The sequence below is a fragment of the Trichomycterus rosablanca genome, chromosome 1 (assembly GCF_030014385.1).
Source record: "Trichomycterus rosablanca isolate fTriRos1 chromosome 1, fTriRos1.hap1, whole genome shotgun sequence".
In the NCBI taxonomy this organism is placed as follows: domain Eukaryota; kingdom Metazoa; phylum Chordata; class Actinopteri; order Siluriformes; family Trichomycteridae; genus Trichomycterus; species Trichomycterus rosablanca.
Genome location: NC_085988.1, coordinates 19,540,240 through 19,557,202, shown reverse-complemented (window position 1 = coordinate 19,557,202; position 16,963 = coordinate 19,540,240). Strand labels below are relative to the sequence as shown.

Below are 16,963 nucleotides of genomic sequence, written 5' to 3'. Positions count from 1 at the left end.
TTTCCAACATGAGCATCATGCCTTTATGCCTGTGTGTGTGTGTGCTGGTGTTTTACCTTTCTAAAACCTTGCATTGCACATATTGTCCTTACGTACTTGCTATTATGTGACAGAACTGCACTACTGCTATAATATATCGACAGAGGGAGAAATGTTTTGTTCTTGAATGGTTGACTAGAGAAGAAAAAAAGAATCGTTTGTAGCATGTTTTGCTGTACAGTGAAATTTCTCACCTTATGTCCTGTCGTGAGCTAGTGTGTAACTCTGCGTGCATAGATGTGGAGGGGTTTTTAGCCCTTTGTTGAGACCGAATGTTTTCGTAAATTAATACATGACGATTTTATGAAAACGTAATGAAAACATCTGGCTGGTCTCAATAATAACAATTTCCACATTCCTCTGAGACACATTACTACGAAATCGCCATTAGAGGTAATTAGTGTCTGTTAGTTTTCGTGGTTAGATAATAGATTCCTGAAAAAGACCTGATTTCTTTTTGGCTGAGAACTCTGAGAGGGGCATTGCTGAAGCTATATTACACATAAGGGAGAAACATTAGAAGTGGGAAATGGCTTGATGGTGTATTGAATTTGGCATCATTAGGGGTAAACTTTGCCTATTAATTAGTCTTATTCCTTCTAAATACTTATACACTGATCAGCCATAACATTAAAACCACCTCATGGTTTCTTCACGCACTGTCCATTTTATCAGCTCCACTTACCATATAGAAGCACTTTGTAGTTCTACAATTACTGACTGTAGTCTATCTGTTTCTCTACATACTTTTTTAGCCCCCTTTCACCCTGTTCATCAATGGTCAGGACCCCCACAGGACCACCACAGAGGAGGTATTATTTAGGTGGTGGATCATTCTCTGCACTGCAGTGACACTGGACTTCCCAAAAAGACCATTAAACAGTTACAGCTCATTCAGAACGCTGCTGCTAGAGTTTTAACTAAGACGAAGAGAACTGAGCACATCACTCCAGTTCTAAAATCTCTACACTGGCTTCCGGTTAGTTACAGAATAGAATTTAAAGTGCTGCTACTGGTCTATAAATCACTGAATGGGTTCGGCCCAGAATACATCTCAGAAATGTTTAGAGAATATAAACCCAGTAGATCTCTTAGATCGATGGACTCAGGTCAGCTAGTTGAGCCCAGAGTCCAAACTAAACACGGTGAAGCAGCATTTAGCTGTTGGGCTGCATATAACTGGAACAGACTGCCAGGAGATATTAGATGTTCCTCAAATGTAGAAATCTTTAAATCCAGGTTAAAAACTTTTCTTTTTTCTTGTGCCTATGATTGAGCTCGAAATTTTTGCTATTACCCTCATTTTACCATATTTCTTTTAGTTTTTCATGCTCTTCTAAATTGTAGTGTATATTTTACTATATTTTCTTTTAGTTTTCATGTTCTTAATTTTTTATCTCTCTTGTTTTAATTTCATATTCCCTAAATTGTAGGTTATACTTTACAATAATTTCTTTTAATTTTTCATGTCCTTTTTTTATCTCTCTTGTTTGAATTTCATGTTGTCTTAATTGTAACTAAATGTTTGCAAGAAGTCTTTCTGAGGTTTTAGATCTCAGGAATGTTTTAATGCTTTTAATTAATTTTTTTTTTCCTTATGTAAAGCACTTTGAATTGCCACTGTGTATGAAAGGTGCTATACAAATAAACTTGCCTTGCCTTGCCTTGCCTTGCCTATGTCATCAAAGCCTTAAAATTAAATAAAAATGTCATGCTTGTTTAATTCACTTAGATGGTTCCATCACATCAAGTAAATGCACCTTATTCAGACACAGCTGTGCTGTTGAATACTTGAGGTTATGGTTTGTGTTAAGGGTATTGAGGGTTAGGTTAAGGGTTAAAGTTCATGTTGGATAACATCTCTAAGAAACAGTGTGTGTGTGTGTGTTGGGGGGCATGTGTTTTAAAAAACAGGTGACAGGCTATGAGATAGCAGGAGAATGGGGGTGTCCCAAGAGGGCAATGAGAAAGAAATGTGGTCATGAAATGATAGCATCCACTTCCACAAACATGGTGGACACGTTTACACACGCACACACACACACACACACACAAAATATAATGTAATATAACATAAAGTTAAACACCGATGAGGCATAACATTATGACCACCCTCCTAATATTGTGTTGGTCCACCTTTTGCTGCCAAACAGCCCTGACCCGTTTGAGGCATGGACTACACTAGACCCCTGAAGGTGTGCTGTGTATCTGGCACCAAGATGTTGGCAGCAGATCCTTCAACTCCTGTAAGTTGCGAGGTGGGGCCTCCATGGATCGGACTTGTTTGTCCAGCACATCCCACAGATGCTCGATTGGATTGAGATCTGGAGAATTTGGAGGCCAAGTCAACACCTCTAACTCGTTGTTGCGCTCCTCAAACCATTCCTGAACCTTTTTTGCTTTGTGGCAGGACACATTATCCTGCTGAAAGAGGCCACAGCCATCAGGGAATACCGTTTCCATGAAAGGGTGTACATGGTCTGCAACAATGTTTAGGTAGGTGGTACGTGTCAAAGTAACATCCACATGGATGGCAGGACTCAAGGTTTCCCAGCAGAACATTGCCCAAAGCATCACACTGCCTCTGCCGACTTGCCTTCTTCCCATAGTGCATCCTGGTGCCATGTGTTCCCCAGGTAAGTGACACACACTCACCCGGCCATCCACGTGATGTAAAAGAAAGCGTAAATCATCAGACCAGGCCACCTACTTCCATTGCTCCGTGGTCCAGTTCCGATGCTCATGTGCCCATTGTTGTCGCTTTCGGCGGTGGACAGGGGTCAGCATGGGCACCCTGACTGGTCTGCGGCTATGCAGCCCCATACACAACGAACTGCGATGTGATGCGATGTATGTCTGTCTATCTATCTATCTATCTATCTATCTATCTATCTATCTATCTATCTATCTATCTATCTATCTATCTATCTATCTATCTATCTATCCATCTATCCATCCATCCATCCATCCATCCATCCATCCATCCATCTATTGTGGCGAGCAGCCAGTTTGCCGTCATAGAAACACAAGGAACATTCCTCCTGCTTACATTATCGGCCACCGGAATGCGTATTCAGTGACCATTCTGATCTGTTTGCTTGTTCCAGCATAGTGGGAGGGATCTGCCGTACGTCAGATCTGGCCTCTTTTCCACACCCTTGTGATTCACACAACAGCAATTTCTAAATAAAAGAGCTTCCTCCTACAGTAAAAGAGTGTTATGTTTCCTTACATCTCACCAACGCCACAATATATATATATATATATATATATATTATTGGGCTGCTACAGGCACACACACAGACACACACCCGCACAACAGGCATGAAACACATACAGACATGTCTCAGAGACAGTGATTTGTTAAACAACAGATTTGATGAGTAGTGCTTACTGTACTAAACAATCACTTCAATATCTTACAACCCACTACTTACTCATATTTCTCCATCTGCATTTTATCATGTTGTCGTTGCTCTCACATTCACACACACTTACGCTCTCACGCTGTTGTTTGGACTCCTCTGTGGGCTGCCCTCTGTTCTTTGTTCTTCAATCAATATTAATAATAAGCAGAAAGGATAAAAGCTTAATCATAATCAATAAGGGCTGCATGCGGCCAGGACAGATGAGACAGGGACAAATCATCTGCTCACGACAGCTGGGATGAGTTACACCCAGCCTTCATCCTAGTATATCGGCACCCCCAGTACTTCTACACTAATAATTAATAACAATAATAAGTTTTATTTATATTGCTGTGCTCAATACACAATGATATCATAAGCTGCAATCATGCTTATATCAGCATGACGTTACAGTCCACTGTCCCCTCAATGACAGATGTCACCATACTACTCAAAGTTCATATGCTCACAAGCCCTAAGCACATGCGAGACTAATCATGAAAGCACCAAAGCAAAGCTGTAAAGTCATGTTTACGGAAATGAAATTACCCATTTATCAAGTGTTTTAATCCCCACCAGTCACATGAGTCATGTGTAAAACCAATCTTGTACCAGGCATAACATTATGACCATTGACACGTGAAGTGGATAACACTGATTATCTCTTCATCACGGCACCTGTTAGTGGGTGGGATATATTAGGCAGCAGTGAACATTTTATCCTTGAAGTTGATGTGTTAGAAGCAGGAAAAATGTCCAAGGAAGGAACAGTGTTAAACCGGCGACAGGGTCATGGGCAGCCACGGCTCATTGATTCACATGGGGAGCGAAGGCTGGCTCGTGTGGTCCGATCCAACAGACGAACTACTGTTGCTCAAATTGCTGAAGAAGTTATTGCTGGTTCTGATAGAAAGAGTGCATCACAGTTTGTTGTGTATGAGGCTGCATAGCCGCAGACCTGTCAGGGTGCCCATGCTGACCCCTGTCCACCGCCAAAAGCACCAACAAAGGGCACATGAGCATCGGAACTGGACCACAGAGCAATGGAAGAAGGTGGGCTGGTGTGTGTACCTAGGGAATACAAGGCACCAGGATGCACTACTAGAAGAAGGCAAGCCAGCAGAGGCAGTGTGATGCTTTGGGCAATGTTCTCAATCCAATCGAGCATCTGTGGGATGTGCTGGACAAACAAGTCCGATCCATGGAGGCCCCACCTCGCAACTTACAGGAGTTAAAGGATCTGCTGCTAACATATGTGCAAGATGCCACAGCACAACTTCAGGGGTCTAGTGGAGTCCATGCCTCGACGGGTCAGGGCTGTTTTGGACGCAAAAGGGGGACCAACACAATATTAGGATTATTATTATTATTTAGGAATAAAATAGTTTTCAGGTTGTAATTAAAGTAAAGAAATTAAACCCAGAACAAGCTAGGGACAGCAATAAAGAAACGGCATCCCACCACACCAATGACACATGTCGCCATGCTACCAAAGTTCATATGCTCATAAAAGTAAAGCATAAAAGCCAGATAATCTCAACATTTGTCATTACAAAGTGATTAAATAACCATAAAATAGCTTTCAGGTGGTAATTACTTTGAACATTTAGCATGTAAATGTGTTCTAATAATAAATTAGCCTTTGATTTTGAATTGACAGAGCAAAACAAACACTGATTACTTTAACGCTATGCTGAAAATTATATTATAAGCTTGTAACTAGGCGAGTCGCGCTTCACCAGTGAGGCACCAGGTCAACCCCCGTACCTGCAAGAATTAAAATTGAACACAATTTGCAGAGTGCTTAACTGAGTAGAACAATACTATGGCTAAAAATCCACAAACAAAAGAAGTCAAGGGAAAATAAAAGAGGTGGACAAAATAATAGAAACAAAGTGAAGAAAGTAACAAATAATGGACACAACACATCTGCAGCATGCAACAGAGAAAGTGGATAGAACAGGGATAGAGTAGAAATGAGAACTGTTTGTCAAAAAAGGGCAACCTAGCAAGTGCCAGTAAAGCCAGTGTAGATCCAACCCAGTTGTAAACAGTTGTAGCCTAGTGGTTAGGGTACTGGACTAATAATCAAAAGGTTACTGGTTCAAGCCCCACCACTGCCAGGTTGTCACTTTTGGGCCCTTGAGCAAGGCCCTTAACCCTCAATTGCTAAGACCGTATAGTGGCACAGTACTGTAAGTCGCTTTGGATAAAAGCGTCTGCCAAATGCCAAAAATGTATACATCCAGCCTGGTAGACTCACTCCAAAAAGGGCAGCCGCTTATCTTGAGCACTTCTATCATGATGGCCAAAAAGTGCCACCAGTTCCTAGAAAAGAATAAAAAGTGCCGGCATCTGCGGCAACATAAAAACAAGCCAGTTCAAGCCTGCCATTATGATCCAAATAGAGAGCAGTTGTCAACAGATGAGCCATCAACTCTGTGAGGAAGAAAGTGTGATAAATACTTCCACTTGTAGCGAATCCACGCTCAATGAGGCACCAGTGACTATCAAGAGGAAGCAACACTTCAATCATCTGCGCCTCCATGATTTTGTAACCGTATTTCCATTGATCTCCACAGCAGGTGGGCCTGTTACAACGCTTTAATGTTTCACAATTGTTTGAGTATTCGCAATTAAATCTTGTTTTAACAAGGTTTAGCTCGATACTTCCAAGCCATGTAAACATCTGTCACATAAATATCCTCCGAAATCCCAAATGGTTTCCTTTTTACTTTGAAGTGCACTAAGTGATAATTAAGTGACATTTAAGTTACAGCCACAGAATAAATCATAATGTTCTTTGTTCTGTGTCCCATTGTCTCATGAGACATTTGCTAGTAAACTGTTTTGTAGTAATAGCTTGCGCCGTCCTTAATTTTATTTAATGAATAATTAAACACTAAATAAGAAATTCCATTCTGTTTGCCAGCAGGGCATACAGAATGCAGACTAGATGTCGTAACTGATGTGGATTTACTTTTGGTCTCTATGAGGCACATGGTGCAATGCATATTATTTGTGGTGTGACTTTGGGGTGACTCCAGAACACCAGCAAATGAGCTCCAAGACCGATAGTCAAGCAAAGAATAAAAACCCTGTTGCAACCCCAGATCAAAACAACTGACAGCCTCTATCCCCAAGCATACCATACTGTTATGTATCAACAAACTACAGCACACAGAATGAAACCTATGAATTGTAATGCATAGCTATTCAGTTTCTTAACACTGTGCCATCACAAAAAGATGGAATAATAAACATGTGGAGTGGTACGGTGGGTAGCACTGTCGCCTCACAGCAAGAAAATCCTGGATCTGATTCCCAAGTGGGGCGGTTCAGGTCTTTTCTATGCAGAGTTTGCATGTTCTCCCCGTGTCTGTGTGGGTTTCCTCCGAGAGATCCTGTTTCCTCCCACAGTCCAAAAACATGCAGCCAGGTTAATTGGTGATACAAAGTTACATGGTTGTCCTAGGTGTGTGTGTGTCCCATTTTCTCATGACACATTTTCTAGTGAACTCTTTAGAGACCCTGCACAGGGTCTGTAAAAACATCCTAAAAGTGCACAGACACACAACGAACAATGTGTGCAGGGCAGACCGATTTTCACTTATTATAAACATACAAAAAAAAGCAATTAAATTCTGGAAACATCTAAAAGAGAGCGACCCCCCAATATTATCATTATAAAGCTTTGAAACACCAAGAGCTGAGCAAAGACACCAATCCCATCATCCAACTGGTCCTGAGTCACTGCACCGATAAATTACTAACACACACCTACACACACGGATACACCACTAACACACACTGACACAACAAAGATTTAGTAACAGGAGAAAACTGCAAACCCAATCAGAATGAACCAAAATACACAAAGACTCAAAATAAAATATCTAAATTATTGGGAAACTGAAAATGCAGTGCTATTTGGCCCTAAACAGACACTACAGTGCAGCAGATTATCTGAGCACAGTATCTGACCCTAAATTAAGAAACACCTTGACGAGGTACAGACTGAGCGCACACGACCTGGCCGTGGAGATGGGGTGACACACTCGGCCCTGGCTGCCCTGAGAGGAGAGGCTGTGCCAGCACTGCACTCTCAGTACAGTAGACACGGAACTGCACTTCCTCACCCAGTGTACCTATTACCACAACATTCTTACCCAGTTCATCCACAAATTTAACACCATTATTAATATTCTCCCGGACCCCGACAAACTGCACCACCTACTGCGGAAGCACAGAGAGAGCTGCACACTAGCAGCCCTCTACACACACACCTGCCACCAGGTGAGGGACAGTGGGTGACCATGTCTCACACAAACACACACACACACACTTTTGTTCTTATTACTGCCTAAATTTAGTTCGTCACTGTTAATTTTTATTTCTTAAGATGTTATTACCATTTGCACTATTTTTCTTACATTTTGATATGTATATCTGTATTTTTAACATATTGTATATTTTCTGTTTTATATTACTATCATTTTTATTGTGTTTTTTTCTCTAAATATGTAACTAAGCTTTGGCAATACCAATGTCCATATTTTGTCACGCCAATAAAGCTACGTTTGAGTTTGAGTTGAGTGTGTGTTTGCCCTGTGATGTACTGGTGACCTGTCAAGTGTGTTTTCTACCTTTCACCCAGTGAATTGCACCCACCACGACCCTGACCAGGATGAAGCTGATGAATTAATAATAAACATGTGGCATAATGTCATCACATGCTCACTTAGTAGGTGCCTTTTAAAGCATTAGCAACTTCAAGCTAGAACTGACATAATTCAGCTAGTGTTCCTAAACATTTCCTAAGTTTATGTAATATACGAGTGTTCTTCAAAAAGTTTCCACACTTTTTAAAACTCTATTTATTAAGAATTTCAAAAACCAAATGACATGACTTTTCTACATAGTCACCTTCCGATGCATTGTTCCTAGCATTGTTCCCATCCCTCATATGTTGTCTACTATTTTTATAGCTCAGGGAAATCAAAATTATAGTCTTTGGTAAAAGCTTGACTATTCCTTCAACTGTGTGTAATCATAAAATGTCATATAATTGTCATTTATTAATATAATAAGACAACACACAGTTTAAACATCACATAACATCAGTGAACATTGTGTTACAAACTCAGTTCTGACATTTTTTCATCACTTGTAAATCCCAAACTGCATTATTTAGACCGCCGTGGCAGCAGACAGTCAGCTCGGCATCAAATCTACTAATGAGTTTTCCTTAATTACATCCTCGTTAGTTAATTGACTCTCCAACTGCTGTGTTAGAGCAGACATCATGCACTGTACAATGTCATACTCACACAGCACATTCTATGCAGATCAACACAATCACATTTCCTGTCATGTTTGTTTGTTTGTTTGTTTTGTCCACTGTGATTGTCTTTGTGATGATGTGGCATCCAGTCACACCCCCCCCCTACACACACACACATATACTACCCAGCTCCAATTTCACTCAAATGCTGCATTGGCATTACAAGCTGAGCTACTGCCAAAGCAATAATGAGAACTGTCAGAGGCGTACAAATGAACAGGTGACAGAGAGAGACGCCGATATGAACGATAGCACTGGTGTACCACTCACCATAACACTCTCGTTTTAACGCATGCAAACACACACACAGAGTACTGCATAAGTAGTAAAATAATATTATAAATTATTAATATATATAAATATATATATATATATATATATATATATATATATATATTAAAACATTAAAGCCACCTCCCTGTTTCTACACTCACTGTCCATTTTATCAGCTCCACTTACCATATAGAAGCACTTTGTAGTTCTACAATTACTGACTGTAGTCCATCTGTTTTTCTACATATCTTTATAGCCTGCTTTCACCCTGTTCTTTAATGGTCAGGGCCCCTAAAGGACCACCACAGAGCAGGAATTATGACACAACAGCACTAATGGAGTTTTTAAACACATCACTGTCCCTGCTGGACTGAGAATAGTCCACCAACCAAAAATATCCAGCCAACAGCACCCAGTGGGCAGTGTCCTGTGACCACTGATGAAGATCTAGAAGAGGACCAACTCAAACAGCAGCAATAGATGAGCGATCGTCTCTGACTTTACATCTACAAGATGAACCAACTAGGTAGGAGTGTCTAATAGAGTGGACAGTGAGTGGACACGGTATTTAAAAACTCCATCAGCGCTGCTGCGTCTGATCCACTCATACCAGCACAACACACACTAACACACCACCACCATGTCAGTGTCACTGCAGTGCTGAGAATGATCCACCACCTAAAAAATACCTGCTCTGTGGTGGTCCTGTGGGGGTCCTGACCATTGAAAAACAGGGAGAAAGCAGGCAAAAAAAGTATGTAGAGAAATAGATGGACTACAGTCAGTAATTGTTGAACAACAAAGTGCTTCTATATGGTGGTGCTTCTAAGTGGAGGTGATAAAATGGACAGTGAGTGTAGAAACCAGGAGATGGTTTTAATGTTATGGCTGATCAGTGTATACAGGTGTACAGTACAGTATAACTTGTTTTTTCGCATATCCTAGCTTGTTTTGGAAGCTGGGGTCAGAGTGCAGGGTCTTAGGGGCCTTGCTCAAGGGCCCAACAGTAGCAGCATGGCAAAGCAGGGATTCAAAGTCTTTACCTTTCAATTGATAGCCCAAATCTCCACCCACTAGACTACCACTGTCCCTATTGGCACTTTGTCCAGGGTGTATTCCTGCCTTGGACTCAAGTTTCTAGGGTGAAACCCACTACAACCCTGACCATGAAGAAGATGTAAGTGAGGGTAATAAATGAATACATGTAAGCACACTAACACACACACTGTCTGTCTGGGAGAGCGACAGTGACAGATGTGGCCACAGAATGGTGACATATGGTTGGCACACTACTGCAGGCATAAACACACACAGCAAATCCTGCACCCTGTCTGTCCCCTAAAATTGCACCCCAAAAGATCAACACACAGCAGGAACTCATTACATCAACTAATGACATTCACTCCTCACACACACACACTCTCACACACAGCACACTCTGACCTCACACTCTCAGCTTGAACACTGTTGTTCTGCAACCTTCAGTATTCATGTTTCACCATCCAGTGTGGAATTGGAAAGGGGACGTGTCTCAAATACAAGTCAGTGGTTTTCCTCCAGCAAACTAAGGAAGCAGGGAGGCGTGACGAGGTGGAATTTACTGCTGTCGCTCAGGCCATTTTGAACTCTGCTCATTTCCCCAGTAAACACACTGGATCTGGTTCTCCTTTTAAACCTAGAGACGAGACATTTACAGTCCCGGCCATACACTGAGGTTTAGATTAGACACTTATCTGAAATTACATGACTGAATCAGATTTACTTTATCTTTACCTGACACAAAAAAGGTTTCTGGTTGCGAAAGATCAGTAGTTCTGCGCTTAATTTCCCATTACATTTACAGTATATTTAAATCGCAAATTCCATTTTATTCTCTATATACCATCCCAAATCAGAAAAAGTTGGGACAGTATGGAAAATGCAAATAAAATAAAAATGCAGTGTTCCTTACATTTACTTTGACTTTTATTTGATTGCAGACAGTTTGAACCTGAGATATTTCATGTTTTGTCTGCTCAACGTCAATTCATTTATTAATAAACATCCATTCCTGCGTTTCAGGCCTGCAACACATTCCAAAAAAGTTGGGACAGTGTGGAAAATGCAAATAAAATAAGAATGCAGTGTTCTTTACATTTACTTTGACTTTTATTTAATTGCAGACAGTTGAACCCAAGATATTTCATGTTTTGTCCGCTCAAGTTCATTTCATTTGTTAATAAACATCCATTCCTGCATTTCAGGCCTGCAACACATTCCAACAAAAGTTGGGACACGGGCAATTTAGGGCTAGTAATGAGGTGAAAAACTAAATTATGATGTGATTCCAAACAGGTGATGTGAACAGGTGTGGTGTGTTAGTGTGTGTTTTGCTGGTGTGAGTTGATAAGACAGCAGCGCTGCTGGAGTTTTTAAACACCTCACTGTCAGTGCTGGACTGAGAATAGTCCACCAACCAAAAATATTCAGCCAACAGCACCCTGTGGGCAGCGTCCTGTGACCACTGATGAAGATCTAGAAAAAACTAAATAATGATGTGATTCCAAACAGGTGATGTCAACAGGTGATTGTAATCATGGTTTGTTACAAAAGCAGCATCCAGGAAAGGCTGAGTCTCTGATGAGCAAAGATGATCAGAGTATCTCCAGTTTGTTAACAAATGTGTGAGAAAATTACTGAAACGTTTAAAAACAATGTACCTCAAAATAAGATTGGAAGGGATTTGCATATTTCTCCCTCTACAGTGCATAATATCATTAAATGATTCAAGGAATCAGAAGGAATTTTAGTGCGTAAAGGCCAAAGGAGCAAGCTTAAGCTAAAACCCCTGTGATCTTCGATCCCTCAGACGGCACTGCATCAAAAACCGCTACTCAGTCAAGGGTTTAATAATAAATATTTAACATAGCACCAATTTACTAATTATTTAAAAATTTTAATGAGTGCTTAGGTGGTGCAGCGGTGAAATACGCTAGCACACCAGAGCTGACATCTGCTACTGCTGCTGAGCGCCTACATGATCAACGATTGGCTTGTTGTTCAGGGAAGGTGCTGGAAGGGATTCCTCATAACTGATGCTTACTAATTATGACTTCTGATGGTGCCTGCATAGAGACGAAGGATAAGGTGGACATGGTGTGTCTCTCCGTGTGCAAAACTGATCCGCATATGAACTCGCCTCATGCAGGTGAAAAGATGCAGTCAGCTACTGCACACGTGTCGGAGGGGTCGTTGTCAGTCATGGCTCTCCTCAGTCAACATCAGAGGTCAACATCAGTGGAGAGGAAGAGTAATGCAATCGGGTGATTGGATATGACTAGACTGGGAAAAGAATATGGCACAACTGTGCCCAAGAGAAAGTAATTCTCAAAAACTTTGTGGACATGCATAAAAGATCCACAGTTCAGATTCAGGCTGAGCTTCTCAGAAGACCCCAGAAATACCCCAGAATCTTTACAAAGCTGGGCTGTATGGAAAAGGGTTAGGAAGGAAAGCAGTAATAAAAACACAGAACTAGGACATTTTATTTGAAAAAGCTGCAAAGACCTTTGGCTGCATTTGATGTGTTTACGAACCCTGCTCATCCTCCTAAGGACACCATTCCCACAGTAAAGCATAGTAATGGCAGCATCATGTCCAGATTTTTTTTCTATTAGTGTAGCCTGAAAAACTAGTCTGAGAAAAGGCAAGATGGACAGGATCGACGGAACCAAATTCAAAGTAATTTTAGAAGAAAACCTTTCTAAGAATCCAAGAGTTTGAAAGTGGAATAGCACAGTAGTTTACCTTTCAACAAAACAACAACCATAAGCAAACTGCCAAGGCTACAGTGGAATTGAAGACTGTTAAGAATTTGGGTCATTTCATTATTGCTGCTCAACCATGGATTCAATGTAAAGTGACTACACCGATCAGCCATAACATTAACACCACCTCCTTGTTTCTACACTCACTGTCTATTTTATCAGCTCCACTTACCATATAGAAGACCTTTGTAGATCTACAATTACTGACTGTAGTCCATCTGTTACTCTGCATGCTTTGATAGCCCCCTTTCACCCTGTTCTTCATTGGAAGAGTAGGTATTATTTAGGTGGTGGATCATTATCAGCACTGCAGTGACACTGACATGGTGGTGGTGTGTTAGTGTGTGTTGTGCTGGTATGAGTGGATAAGACACAGCAGCGCTGTTACTGCTGGACTGAGAATAGTCCACCCACCAAAAATATCCAGCCAAAAGCGCCCAGTGGGCAGCATCCTGTGACCACTGATGAAGGTCTAGAAGATGACCAACTCAAACAGCAGCAATAGATGAGCGATCGTCTCTGACTTTACATCTACAAGGTGGACCAACTAGGTAGGAGTGTCTAATAGAGTGGACAGTGAGTGGACACGGTATTTAAAAACTCCAGCAGTGCTGCTGTGTCTGATCCACTCATACCAGCACAACAAACACTAACACACCACCACCATGTCATTGTCACTGCAGTGCTGATAATCATCCACCACCTAAATAATACCTGCTCTGTGGGGGTCCTGACTGTTAAAGAACAGGGTGAAAGCAGGCTAAAAAAGTATGTAGAGAAATTGTAGTTCTACAGTAACTGACTGTAGTCCATCTAAGTGCTTCTATATGATAAGTGGAGCTGATAAAATGGACAGTGAGTGTAGAAACAAGGAGGTGGTTTTAATGTTATGGCTGATCGGTGTATAAACAGTTTTCCAAGAACAGTGGGCTGATGTGGATCTGATTGAGACATATACCAGAGGAGCTAAAAATGTAATTGTATCCGAAGGTGGTTTGAGCAAATATTGACCATAGGAAGGAGGGGGATGGGGCATAATAAAAGACTTTCAAAGAAAAGCTTAGAAGTCAATGTACTTCATAAAAGACCAATGAAACTCCTAAATTAAACTGCTGTTAGGCTGCCCAGAAAAGAAAAGCAAAATTACTTTATGGTAGCAGTGAGGTTTAACTAACACAAGAATGTTGGTGTAATGTTCTTGTCAGGACCAAGGGTGCAATTAAACCCAGGCCCCCCTAGTGGTAACTCTTAAGTTGGAACCACTACACAAATAACAGACCCAGGTGCAGAGACTCAGTCAAAAGGAATACGTTTTATTCACTTATTATCTAATAGTAAATTTTTATTAACCAAAACAAAACAGGGGCAAAAGCTCAGAAGAAGACTACAAAAACAAGGTTTATTAACAAAGAACAAAAAGGGACAAAACGCTCAGAAGATATCAAACTTACGATGCAGTATTAGAGAACAAAAGAGGACAAAAGCACAGACGATCTCAGCAAACACACCAAACAAATGTCAAATATTCAACAAAGACTAACAAGAAACACAGGTTTAAATATACAAGTTAATTAGACATGAAATTGGACACAGGTGATGCAGGGAGCAAACTGGCGGGAAACTAGAACAATGGCAGGCGGGGCTAAGACAAACACATGGCAAAGTAAACAAAGAATCCATAAAGAGTTCCTAGTGGCCTCTAGAGGTCACCACAAACCCCAACTCATGACAGGACTCCCTCCTTTAGGAGCGTCTCCTGACGTTCCCTGGGTGGTCAGGATGTTGGAAGTGATAGTCCCTGATGAGATCTTTGTCCAGAATGTCCCGGGCAGGCACCCAGGAGCGTTCTTCCGGACCATAACCCTCCCAATCAACTAAATACTGAACCCTGCTGCGAACCCGGCGGGAGTTCAGTAGGCGGTGGACAGTGAAGGCTGGTTGGCCCTCAATGATTCGGGAGGGAGGGGGAGCTTTGGTCACAGGAGCAAGCGGTGAGGAAATGACCGGTCATAGCAAGGACACATGGAAGGTGGGGTGTATTCTGAGGGAGTGGGGCAACTGGAGCTTGTAAGTGACTGGGTTGATTCTCTGGATTACTTTAAAAGGACCAATGTAACGGGGGGCAAGTTTGCGGGACTCCACCCGCAAAGGAATGTCCCTTGAGGACAACCAGACTCTTTGGCCAGGGCGGTACTGCAAGGCTGGCCTTCGATGTCGATTGGTTTGCCGCTGGTTGATTATGGAGACCTGCTGCAGTGTCCGACGAACTTTTCTCCAGGTCCTTCTGCAACGCCTTATGTAGTGAAGGACTGAGGGTGCTCTGATGTCCTCCTCTTGCTCAGGAAAGAGAGGTGGCTGAAAACCAAACTGGCACTGGAAAGGGGACATCTTGGTGGATGAAGACTGGAGAGTATTGTGCGCATATTCCGCCCATGGTAATTGAGAACTCCAGGAAGAGGGGCAGTCCATCACCAGACTCCTTAGAGTGGATTCAAGCTCTTGATTAATCCGCTCGGTCTGCCCATTGGACTGAGGGTGAAAACCAGAGGACAGGCTGGCCGTGGCCCCAATCTGTTTGCAGAATGCCCGCCAAACATGGGAGGAGAATTGTGGTCCCCGGTCTGAGACAATGTCCTGTGGAATCCCAAACACTCGGAAGACATGATCAAAGATTAGTTTGGCAGTTTCAAAAGCAGAAGGCAGTTTCTTAAGAGAAATAAAGCGACAGGCCTTAGAGAACCTGTCGACCACTACTAAAATAACAGTGTTACCTTGAGATTCCGGAAGACCTGTGATGAAGTCGATGGACAAATGGGACCAGGGGCGGCTTGGAATAGGAAGAGGATGTAGTAACCCTTGTGGGCGTTGATGGAGATTTTTGCTTTGGACGCAAATAGCGCAGGCCCCAACAAAGGCCTTAACATCCCTCTCCATGTCTGGCCACCAAAAACGTCTTTGTAGAAATTCCAAGGTTCTTTTAGATCCAGGGTGGGCAGTCAGATGAGACGAGTGCCCCCACTGAAGTACCTGAGAACGTACCCCTTGAGGAACATACAAAAGTCCGGCTGGACCGGTTCCAGGGTTAGACTCCAGTTTTTGAGCCCGTTTAACTGTCGTCTCGATTCCCCAGCAAATGGCAGCCACAATTCGGGAGATCGGGATGATAGGTTCTTTGTCGTTCTCCTGCTCAGCTGAGGAAAACTGCCTTGACAGGGCATCAGGCTTGGTGTTCTTTGAGTTTGGGCGGTAGGAAAGCGTAAAATCAAAATGACTAAAAAACATGGCCCAGCGAGCTTGGCGAGGGTTCAAACGTTTTGCTTGCTTCAGGTACTCCAGGTTTCTGTGATCAGTCCAGACAATGAATGGGTGCTGAGCACCCTCTAGCCACTGTCTCCATTCCTCCAGAGCCCTCTTAACTGCAAGCAGTTCACGGTCACCCACATCATATTTGGACTCAGTAGGGCTTAAACGGTGAGATAGAAAAGCGCATGGGTGTAACTTTTCATCAGAGGAGCGCTGGGAAAGAATGGCTCCTACACCTACATTTGAGGCATCCACCTCAACAATGAAGGGTCTAGCAGGATCAGGTAGAGCCAAGATGGGTGCAGAGGTAAAGCGTCGCTTGAGCTCCTGGAAAGCTGCCTCTGCCTCTAGGTTCCACCTGAAGGGGTGCCTGGACTTCTTGGTAAGAGCCGAAATGGGTGCTGCCACGAAACTGAACCCTCTGATAAACCTCCGATAAAAATTAGCAAATCCCAAGAAGCGTTGGACCTCTTTGATGGAGCTTGGAGTGGGCCAATCCCACACTGCCTGGGTTTAACTGGGGTCCATCTGTATCTGACCCTCCCTGATGATGAATCCCAGAAAAGTAGTCTCTCGGAGATGGAATTCACACTTCTGTGGCTTGACATAAAGGTGGTTTTGGAGTAACCTTTGGAGAACCTGTCACACATGGTGGCGATGGTCCTGTGGAGACTTTGAAAAGATTAGTATATCGTCCAAGTAGACAAATACAAACCGGTTAATCATGTCCCTGAGAGCATCATTGATGAGGGCCTGAAAAACTGCTGGGGCATTTGTTAGACCAAAAGGCA

At 42.4% G+C, this 16,963-nt stretch overlaps 1 pseudogene; it reads right to left on the bottom strand.

Annotated features, from left to right (window-relative positions):
* LOC134312191 (uncharacterized) overlaps positions 1 to 14,728 on the bottom strand; it is a 71,462-nt pseudogene extending 56,734 nt beyond the window's left edge.
* Positions 14,729 to 16,963: the final 2,235 nt, after the last annotated feature.